Raw genomic sequence first — 11410 nt, 5'->3', positions numbered from 1 at the left:
CACCACTCCATTCCCAGAGTTCCCACATCATTCACCAGGGTCTAGCTTGGTGAGTACCCCTGGCCTCCTTATCCACACCTTTTCTTCAAACTACCAAATTTAATCTGGATCCCATAACCAGTGTACCAGGTTAGTTTGGTTTTCTCTTTCTTTACCGCAAAGGAGCTCTAAGCTTGGACCCATATCTGTTCCTTACCTACCTGCCAAACCACACGACTCTGTCAAATCATATCCAGCCTTTCCACTAAGACCAACTATTGGAGAAGTATGTAAGACTTTGAAAGTTTGGTCTAAAAGGGCAGTTGAATACTGTAAGTGTAACTTAATGGGCCACCCTATTAGGACCATGGAATCCAACAATGCTAAGAGCAACTTGAAAAATGAAGGCTCTAGCTTAAGATATATCAGAGGAGAAAAATACTGGAATGTAGCCTAGAGGCTATTGTGATATTTTGGCAGAGAATATGGTTAGTGTCTACCTTTGTACCAAGAATGTGTCCTAAGCTAAATTGAAGATATTGGATTAATGTCTTTGGCAAAGGAGATTTCAAGACATCCTAGTATTGACTGAGTCAGGTGGTTGTAAGTGATCACACTTATGAAGATCTACAATGAAAATGAGTAATCTGGGTAATGAAAGACATAAAGTGTACAGTTTGTGGAGAAAAGAAACATCAGGAATTGTAAAGTTGGAGTCAAGTCAATGTTTGAAGAAATAAGACATTTAATGAAATCCTGATGGTAAATGGAACAAAGAGAGTGACAAGACCCCATCCAAATAATGCTTCAAACCAGCACCAGGGAAAGTCCAGAGAGATTTCCTACACATAAACATCAACAGAAAGATTTATCCAGTCATGGCAAGGAGGACAGGTTATACCAAAGAAAAGCAAAAGAAATTGACAGCTATGGACACTTTATTCTGGATTTATAGTCAATAACAACATGGGAAAGGAAATGTATAATCTTGCTCTATAGTTAAGGAATGTCACTGAGGCTGGGCATGGGATAGGAGAGTCCCTACATGGAGCCCCCAAGATATCATTGTGTGAACCTGTGGGAGGAAAGTCTGCATTATATTGGAGACCCCAAGATTTTAGAGATGCGAAATCCATTGGATACCTGCCAAAAGGAGCTACCAACAGGTGTGGAGTCAGTCCAAGATAAATAAGTACTTTACAGTTAACAAAGCTGAATGGGAAGAACCATAAAATAAGTGCTATGACATTAGACACAGGGATGCAGGATTTGAACTGTGCACATTTTGATTTCAGTATTTTCTCACTATGCCCCATTTCCTCCCCCTTGGAATGGTAATACATGTTCTGTGCCATTGTTTGACATAAGTATGTGATTTTCGTTTTGCTTTTCCTTTTACTTGAACTATAAAAGATTTTTTAATATAATTAAGAGATTACCTTGCATTTCAGAAGGCATATACTATAAAATAGTAGACTATGGAAATTTTTTGAAGCTGGACTAAATGCAATTTGCATTATGACATGGCTACAAGCCTATGAGGCTAGGAAGTGGAATGTGGTGGTTTGAATGAGAATATCTTCTGTGGGGAGCCGTGAATCTTGAGAGGCATTCGCCATGGCAAGATGGCGCCTACTTCCGCTGTTAACTCCTAGTGGACAACTGTTTGCGCATGTGCATAGAGAACTATTGGCGCATGTGTGTAGAGTGAAAAGACGCCATGTCACGGCCCATCCCGGGGCATTATGTAGGGTAATGAGCGAACAGCCAATCATGAGCCGACACGTCACGCTGTGGGCAGATATGCGCACTGTGGTGTATATAAGCAGTGTGGATTTTGGGCTCGACCCTTTTTTTACTATGGATGGAGACAAATAAACAGTTGCTGCAGAAGGAACCTAGTGTCCGCGTGTCTTCTTCCCGGCGAGAGGACCACGCGGGCTACAATCTTCCATAGTTCTATATGACTAAATGCTTGGTCTCCAGTTAGTGCTTGGGAAAGATTAGGTTGTATGACCTAGTTGTAGTAGATGTGGTCTTGTTGGAGGAGGTATATCATTGGGGTAGGCTTTCAAGTTTCAGAAGTACACACCAACCTCAGTGTCTCTCTCTATGCCTGTAACTTATAAATCAGATGTAAGCTTTCAGCTATTGTTCTAATGCCATGCCTGACACCTTGCCAACAATGCTTCCTGCTATGATGATAATGGACTACACTCAGCAAATGTAGACAGGATACCATTTAAATGCTTCTTTTTATGTGTTGCCTTGGTCTTGATGTCGCTTTACACCAATAGAAAGGAGACTAAGATGCCTAAGTTCACACTTATATCTTGGAACAGGAAGCACATCTGTTTTCACTATCCACCTGACTTCATTCCTCTCAAGCCATCTCTAATCTCTAGACATAACTCACTATACATACAGTTCTTCTCTTCTCCCCAACCTGCTCCTTCAATAATAAACTCAAAACTAAGTCCACATGCCCAGATCTCCTCTCAGAAACACCAACAATACCTAAGATCAAACCAGTACCTTCTCTGCAAAACATGTACAAAGGTTTCTAATATAAACTACCTAGATTAAACCAGGAAACAGAATTTAGAAGAATAATCATAGACCTCTACAATGAATTCAAGGTGTGTACAAGTGACACAAAGAAACAGCTCAATGAAATCAGGAACAAAGAGCACATTGAGAATAAATGCCTGAGTTGTACCCAAGAAAACACAAATTTAAGACTGATAGAAATGATGAAAACAGTCCAGAGAACAGAATTCAATCAGCACACAGAATCAGTGAAGAGGACTCAAGCTAAAATGAAGGAGGCATTGAAGAACCCAGTAACTCAATTAGAACATTCAAAGGACAGCATTATAAACAGAAAAGGTCAAGCAAAAGACAGGATATCAAATCCTAAAAAATAATAGATGATATCAACCAAATAAATAAAGACTATGAATGAAAAATAAAACACAGGAAAAGAACACACAAGAATTATAGGATACCATGAAAAGTGTAACTCTTGAAAATATAGGCACAGCTAACAGAAAGACTCTCTGGTCAATGGCATAGACCAGATCTTCATTATAGAAGAAAACTGCCTTAAATTATGCAAAGACACAGGCCTCACAAGTGGTAGGGCAGCCAGGATAGGATCCTTTTTAACTCCATCTACACCTAAGAGTGACAGCAGATCCACAGCCCTCTCTGCCCCTTCCCTGCATGTGGAAAGCTTGGCTCCAGGGAGTGCTCTAACCAAGGGACTCAGGAGAGATCACCATTTTCTCTCCTGTGACTTTCAAAGGTGGGACTAGCTGGGAGGCACAGGCCTCCCAAGTGGCAGGGTAGCCAGGACAGGATCTTTTCTACCTCCATCTACAAATAGGAGGGACAGCAGATCCACAACCCTTTCTGAACCTTTCCTGCAAGTGGAGAGCCTGTCTCCAGGGTGTGCTCTGACCCCAGGACTCATGAGGGACTATTGATCCACAGCCATGGATTTTACCAGCACATGGGTTTTACCAGAGGAGAACTGATCTTGCAGAAGTCCTGACACAGGCTTACAGACACACAGAAGGAACAAGCTCAGCCAGAGACAGCAAGAATATCTAACATCAGAGATCAACAGATGGCGAAAGGCAGATGCAAGAATCTTACCAACAGAAACCAAGACTACTTGGCTTCATCAAAACGTAGTACTCCCACCACAGCCAGTCCTGGATATCCCAAAACACTGGAAAAGCAAGATTTGGATCTAAAATCATATCTCACAATGGTTATAGAGGAATTCAAGAAGAACATGAATAACTTACTTAAAAAAAATACAGGAGAACACAAGTAAAGAGGTACAAGCCCTTAAAGAGGAAACAAAAATATCACTTAAAGTATTACAGGAGATCACGAGTAAACAAGTAGAAGCCCTTAAAAAGGAAACACAAAAATCCCTTAAAGAATTACAGGAAAGCACAACCAAACAGGTGAAGGAATTGAAGAAAACCATCCAAGACCTAAAAATGGAAGAAGAAACAGTTAAGAAATCACAAAGAGAGACAACTCTGGAGATAGAAATCCTAGGAAAGAAGTCAGGAAACATAGATGCAAGCATCAGCAACAGAATACAAGAAATAGAAGAGAGAATCTAAGGTGCAGAAGATACCATAAACATTGACACAACAGTCAAAAACACAAAATGAAAAAGTTCCTAACACAAAACATCCAGAAAATCCAGGACACGATGTGAAAACCAAACCTAAGGATAATAGGTATAGAAGAAAGTGAAGACCTCCAACTTAAAGGTCCAATATCTTCAACGAAATTATAGAAGAAAACTTCTCTAACCTAAAGAAAGAGATGCCCATGAACATACAAGAAGCCTATGGAATGTCAAATAGACTGGACAAGAAAAGAAATTCTTCCTGCCACATAATAGTCAATACACCAAATGCACAAAAGAAAGAAAGAATATTAAAAGCAGTGAGGGAAAAAGGTCAAGTAACATATAAAGGCAGGCCTATCAGAATTACACCAGACTTCTTGCCAGAGACTACGAAAGCCAGAAGATCCTGGGTTGACGTCATACAGACCCCAAGAGAACACAAATGCCAGCCCATGCTACTATACCCAGCAAAACTCTCAATTACCATAGATAGAGAAACCAAAGTATTCCATAACAAAACCAAATTTACACAATATATTTCCACAAATCCAGCCCTTCAAAGGATAATAAATGGAAAACTCCAACACAAGGAGGGGAACTACTTCCTGAAAAAGTAAAAAAGTAATCTTCCAACAAACTAAAAGAAGATAGACACATGAACAGAACTCCAACTCTAACATTAAAATTCCAACTTAATTCCTCACAGACGTAGAAAGAGCAATGTGCAAATTCATCTGGAATTACAAAAAACCTAGGATAGAAAAAACTATTCTCAACAGTAAAGGAACCTCTGGTGGAATCACCATCCCAGACCTTAAGCTGTACTACAGAGCAATTGTGGTAAAAACTGCATGGTATTGGAACAATGACAGGCAGGTAGATCAACAAAAGAGAATTGAAGACACAGAAATGAACCCACACACCTATGGTCACTGGATCTTTGATAAGGGGCTAAAACCATCCAATGGAAAAAAGACAGCATTTTCAACAAATGGTGCGGGCTCAACTGGCAGTTAGCATGTAGAAGAATGCAAATCAATCCATTCCTATCTCCTTGTGCAAAGTTCAAGTCGGAGTGGATCAGGGACCTCCACATAAAACCAGATACACTGAAACTAATAGAAAAGAAAGTGGGGAAGAGCCTCGAGCACATAGGCACAGGGAAAATTTCCTGAACAGAACACCAATAGCTTATGCTTTAAGATCAAGAATTGACAAACGGGACCTCATAAAGTTGCAAAGCTTCTGTAAGGCAAAGGACACTGTCAATAGGACAAAATGGCAACCAACAACTTGGGAAAAGATCTTTTCCAATCCTATATCTGATAGAGGGCTCATATCCAATGTATACAAAGAACTCAAGGAGTTAGACTCCAGAGAACCAAATAACACTATTAAAAAATGGGGTACAGAGCTAAACAAAGAATTCGCAACTGCGGAATACTGAATGGCTGAGAAGCACCTAAAGAAATGTTCAACATCCTTAGTTATCAGGGAAATGCAAATCAAAACAACCCTGAGGTTCCACCTCACACCAGTCAGAATGGCTAGGATAAAAAAACTCAGGGGACAGCAGATGCTGGAGAGGTTGTGGAGAAAGAGGAACACTCCTTCATTGCTGATGGGATTGGAAGCTGGTACAACCACTCTGGCAATCAATTTGATGGTTCCTCCAGAAATTGGATATAGTACTACCAGGGGACCCAGCTATACCATTCCTGTGCATATACCCAGAAGATGCTCCAACTTGTAATAAGGACACATGCTCCACTATGTTTATAGCAGCCTAATTTATAATTCCAGAAACTGAAAACAACCCTGATGTCCCTCAGCAGAGGAATAAATACAGAAAATATGGTACATCTACAAAGTAGAGTACTACTCAGCTATTAAAAACAATGTATTTATGAAATTCATAGGAAAATGGATGGATCTGGAGAATATCATCCTGGATGAGGTAACACGATCACAAAAGAACACTCATGATATGCACTCTCTGATAAGTGGATGTTAGCCCAGAAGATCCGAATACAGGAAGTACAATCCACAAACCATAAGAAACTCAAGAAGAAGGAAGACCAAAATGTGGATGCTTCATTCCTTCTTAATAAGGGGAACAAAATACCCATTGAAGTAGTTGCAGAGACTAACTATGGAGCTGAGACTGAAGGAAGGATAATCCATAGACTGCTCCAGCTGGGAATCCTTCCCATATTCCATCATCAAATCCAGACACTATTGTGGATGCCAGCAAGTGCTGGCTGACAGGAGCTTGATATAGCTGTCTCCTGAGAGGCTCTGACAGTACCTGAGTAATGCAGAAGTAGAGGCTCACAGCCATCTTTGGACTGAGTACAGGGTCCCCAATGAAGGAGCTAGAGAAAGGACCCAAGGAGGTAAATGGTTTGAAATCCCTTACGACACAAACAATATAAACTAACTAGTACCCTCAGAGCTCCCAGGGACTAAACCACCAACCATAGAATATACATGGTGGGTGGTTTCATAATGGCTCCAGCAGCATATGTGTAGTAGAGGATGGCCAAGTCGGTCATCAATAGGAGGAGAGACCCTTAGCCCTATGAAGCCTCTATGACCCAGTGTAGGAGAATGCCAAGGCCAATAATCAGGACAGGACTGGGTGGCGAGCAGGGAGAGGGGGGAAGAACAGGGGTTTGTTTTGTTTTTCTTTTTCTTTTTCTTTTTTCTTTTTTTCAGAGGGGAAACTGGGAAGGAGATACCATATGACATGTAAATAAAGAATATCTAATAAAAATACAAAAAAATTAAAAATAAAAAAATTATGCAAAGATATCCCCATACAAATAGAAAAATTAGATATAACACCAAATGAACAAAACTGGAAAAGAAAATCTTCATGGTATCTCATAGTCAAGAACTATATATACATAGTATACAGAACCAAGACAATGTATTGAATGCCTCAAGAGAAAAACTTCAAAACGCAAATAGAAGAAAACCCATAAAAAGAACAGCAAGGTTCCTTTGGTCTGATTCAGTGCCCTGAACAGACGCTGGGCACTAACTCCACACCCAGTCCTACAACACCCATAGGAAGCTCCACTCTCAGGTGCTCTAACACTCCCAGAATCATAAGTGAGGAGGCTACAACATCTGCCCCAACACCAGGAGTTACTGGGACCAATGGGATCCAGGGAGGCAGGAACCTCCACCCTGCCAGTGGCTAAACCAGTGCCCTAAGCAGACTTTGGGCACTAGCTCTGTGCCCAGTCCCACAATACACAGAAGAAGCTCCATTTTTAGGTGATCTAACATGCACAGAATCATAAGATCTCAGAAGCTTGGACACATAAGGATTTCAGGATCCCAGAGACAGCTAGAATCCTAGGAGCTCTGACACACCCAAGATCTCAGGATCACAGAGACAGCTGGTCTCTGAGGAGTGCTGACACAACCATGATCACAGGAGGGAAGGGATCCAGTTAGAGACATCGAGGGCAGGCAGCACTAGAGATAACCAGATGTGAAGAGGCAAGGACAAGAACATAAGCAACAAAAACCAAAGTTACTTGGCATCATCAAAACACAGTTCTCCCACCATAGCAAGCCCTTGATACTGCATCACACTGGAAAAACAACATTCAGATTTAAAATCGCTTCTAATGATGCTGATAGAGGACTTTAAGATGGACATAAATAACTCCCTTAAAGAAATACAGGAGAACCAGGTAGTGGTGACACATGCCCTTTAATCCCAGCACTTGGGAGGCAGATGCAGGCAGATTTCTAACAAATTCCTCCTGTCACATAATAATCAAAACACAAAATGCACAAAACAAAGAAAGAATATTAAAAGCAGTAAGGGAAGAAGGTCAAATAACATATGAAGGCAGACCTATCAGAATTACACCAGACTTCTCACCAGACTATAAAAGCCAGAAGATCCTGGGCAGATGTCATACAGACCCTGAGAGAACACAAATGCCAGCCCAGGCTACTATACCCAGCAAAACTCTCAATTACTATACACGAAGAAAACAAGATATTCCATGACAAAAACAAATTTATACAATATCTTTCCACAAATCCAGCCCTTCAAAGGATAAGAAATGGAAAACTCCAACACAAGGAGGGAACACAGACCACATGAAGCTCAATAAGAAGGAAGACCAAAGTGTGGGTGCTTCAGTCCTTCATAGAAGGGGGAACAAAATACTCACAGAGCAAATACAGAGACAAACTGTGGAGCAGAGACTGAAGGAAAGGCTATCCAGAGACTGCTCCACTTTGGAATCTATCCCATACACAGTCACCAAACCCAGACACTACTGTGGATACCAAGAAGTGCATGTTGACAGGAGCCTGATATAGCCATCTTCTGAGAAGTTCTGCTAGAGCCTGACAAATACAAAGGCAGATGCTCACAGCCAACTATTGGATTGAACATGGGGTCCCCAATAGGGGAGTTAGAGAAAGGACTGAAGGAGCTGAAGGGGTTTGCAACCCCGTAGGAAGAACAACAATATCAACCAACCAGATCCCCCAGAGCTTACAGGAACCAAACCACCAACCAAGTAGTACAAATGGAGGGACCCATGGCTCCAGCTGCATATGTATGAGAGGGTGGCCTTGTCAAGCATCATTGGAAGGAGAGGCCCTTGTTCCTGTGAAGGCTTGATGCCCAAGTGTAGGGGAATGTGAGTGTAGGGAGGTAGGACTAGGTGGGTGGGTGGGGGAACACTCTCATAGAAGCAGGGGGAGGGAGGATGGGATAGGGAGTTTCCGGAGGAGAGGAGAAACAGGGAAAGGGGATAATATTTGATTTGTAAATAAAATATCCAATAAAAAATAAATAATAATTTAAAAAAGAACAACTAATTTCTCAATGGGAATGTTGAAAGCTAGAAGGCACAGAAATACATTCCAGGTCCTAAAAGACTATGTCAGCCAAAGGTAATATATCCAACAAAACTGGTGAGGTGACTAAAGAAGAAAGAACATTTTCCCATAATATAAACAGCTAAAATTTTTATGTTCAATAAGCCAAATCTAAAGTAGATACAGGAAGCATTGTTTTGGTCTGAAGAGAGAAATGAGCATATTGGAGAGACTGTGAAAAGAATACAAATCATAATTATGAAAACACAAAGTACTGCTGAAAACAAAAGTAAAAACAAAAACATAAACATGATCTTCAGAAATTACACACACATTTCAATAATAATTTAATCACAAATGGCCTCAATTCTCTATTTAAAAGATACAGACTGACCAAATAGATCAAGTAATAAACTCCATCTATCTGCTCCAAAGAAGAAATGCATCTTAAATACAGTTACCATCTTAGAGCAAAAGGATGAACAAAAGTATTCCAATCAAATGGATGCTGGTAGCAGCAGGTGTTACTATCCAAACATTTGACAAAATAGATTTCAAATTAAAACTACTAATAAAAGATAAAGATGGACATTTCATTCTAATTAAAGGAACAGTTAACCAAGAAGACATTACTATCCTAAATATATACTCACCAAACTCAGGGGCCCCCAATTTCATTTAAAAATGAATAAAGAAGTGAAGAAAGAGAGAGAGAGAGAGAGAGAGAGAGAGAGAGAGAGAGAGAGAGAGAGAGAGAGAGAGGAGGGAAGGAAGGAGGAGGGAAGAAAGGAAGGAAGGCAGGAAGGAAGGAAGGAAAAGAAAATACCTACTACTGAATCAAAAAGCACAGATTAAAATCAAACCATTAACAATATGTGATTTCAATACCAAAATTTCCCCCCAAAAATAGGTCATCTGGACAAAAATAAACAGAAAAATTTAAGAAGTAGTTGACATCATGCATCAAATGCATTTAACAGACACCTACCAAATATTCCATCCAAACACTAAAGAATACACATTTTACTCTCCAACATGGACTTCTCTACAATAGATTACATCCTGAAATTCAAAATAAATCATGACAAATTCAAAAGGTTTGAAATCACTCTTTTTATTCTATTTGACCACAACACAATAAAACAAAATTGACAGCTTACAAATCTCTAGTAAATATACATCTCATAGAGATTAAACAACACATTACAGAATGATGACTGGGTCAAAGAAGAAATCAATAAAATATAAAAATTTCCTAGAACTAAAAAAAAAAAATGAAAACCACACAACAGATCCTCTAGGATACATTGAAAGTGGTCCTGTGAGAGACATTGATAGCTCTAAGTACGTATTAAAAATTCAGAAACAGTACTGATAAATTACTTAATGATGCAACACAAAAATATGGGTGAAAACACACCAAACCAAATACAAAGCCACTTGACATTAAGCCGTAATAAAAATAAAAAGCAGAAATCAACAAAACAGAAACAAAGGGAAAAAAAATCAACAAATATAAGAACCAATTCTTTCAGAATAGAAACAAATTGAGAGATGCTTGGCCCAACTGGTCAAAGAAAGAAAGAGGGAACCAAATAAACAGACCCAGAGGTGAACATAAAAACATTACCAGAGACATCAGAGAAATTCATAACATTGTAAAAAGGTATTTTCAAAGCCTGTACTTCATTAAGCAGAAAATACTAAAGAAATATATGATTTTCTAGATTCACCCAAAACACCAAAATTAAGCCAAAAAGTCAACAACAAACCCATAAAAATGTTTGTTATGGACAAACTCATAAAAAATGAGAGATTGAAGTAGTAATGTAAAGCCTTTCAGCTAAAACAAAACAACAGCAACAGCAACAACAACAACAGCAAAAATCCAGAGTCAGATGAAGTCACAACAGAATTCTAAGAGACTTTCAAAGAAGATCTAGAGCCAGTTCTGCTAAAACTATTGGAAATAAAACCAGACAAAACAAAAGTGAAATGAACACATTCTCAAACTACTTCTACAATGCCAGTATTGCGCTAATACCAAAACCAGGTAATAACACAACAGAAAAGGAATAAGGCAATAATTTCGGTGAACTTAGACTCAAAAATGCTCAATAAAATACTTGCAAACAAATACAGACACACATAAAAAAAAGAGTACACATCAGGGATAAGTTGGCTTTATCATTCAAATGCAGGAATGATTCAATAATGTAGTTCAATAAGGTCATTCTACAAGTAAATAAATGTAATAAGCAAAAAAAAGGGGGGATTTAAAGACAAAAGTCAGGTGATCATCTCAATAAATGCAGAAAATGTCTTGGACAAAATCCAACATGCCTTCATGATAAAAGTAGTAGAGAATATAGGGCTAGAGGGGACATTCCTCAACATAATCCAAGGAATAAA

The sequence above is a fragment of the Mastomys coucha genome, unplaced genomic scaffold (assembly GCF_008632895.1).
Source record: "Mastomys coucha isolate ucsf_1 unplaced genomic scaffold, UCSF_Mcou_1 pScaffold20, whole genome shotgun sequence".
Taxonomy (NCBI): Eukaryota; Metazoa; Chordata; class Mammalia; order Rodentia; family Muridae; genus Mastomys; species Mastomys coucha.
The sequence above is the reverse complement of the archived record's forward strand: the minus strand, read 5'-3'. Positions refer to the sequence as shown.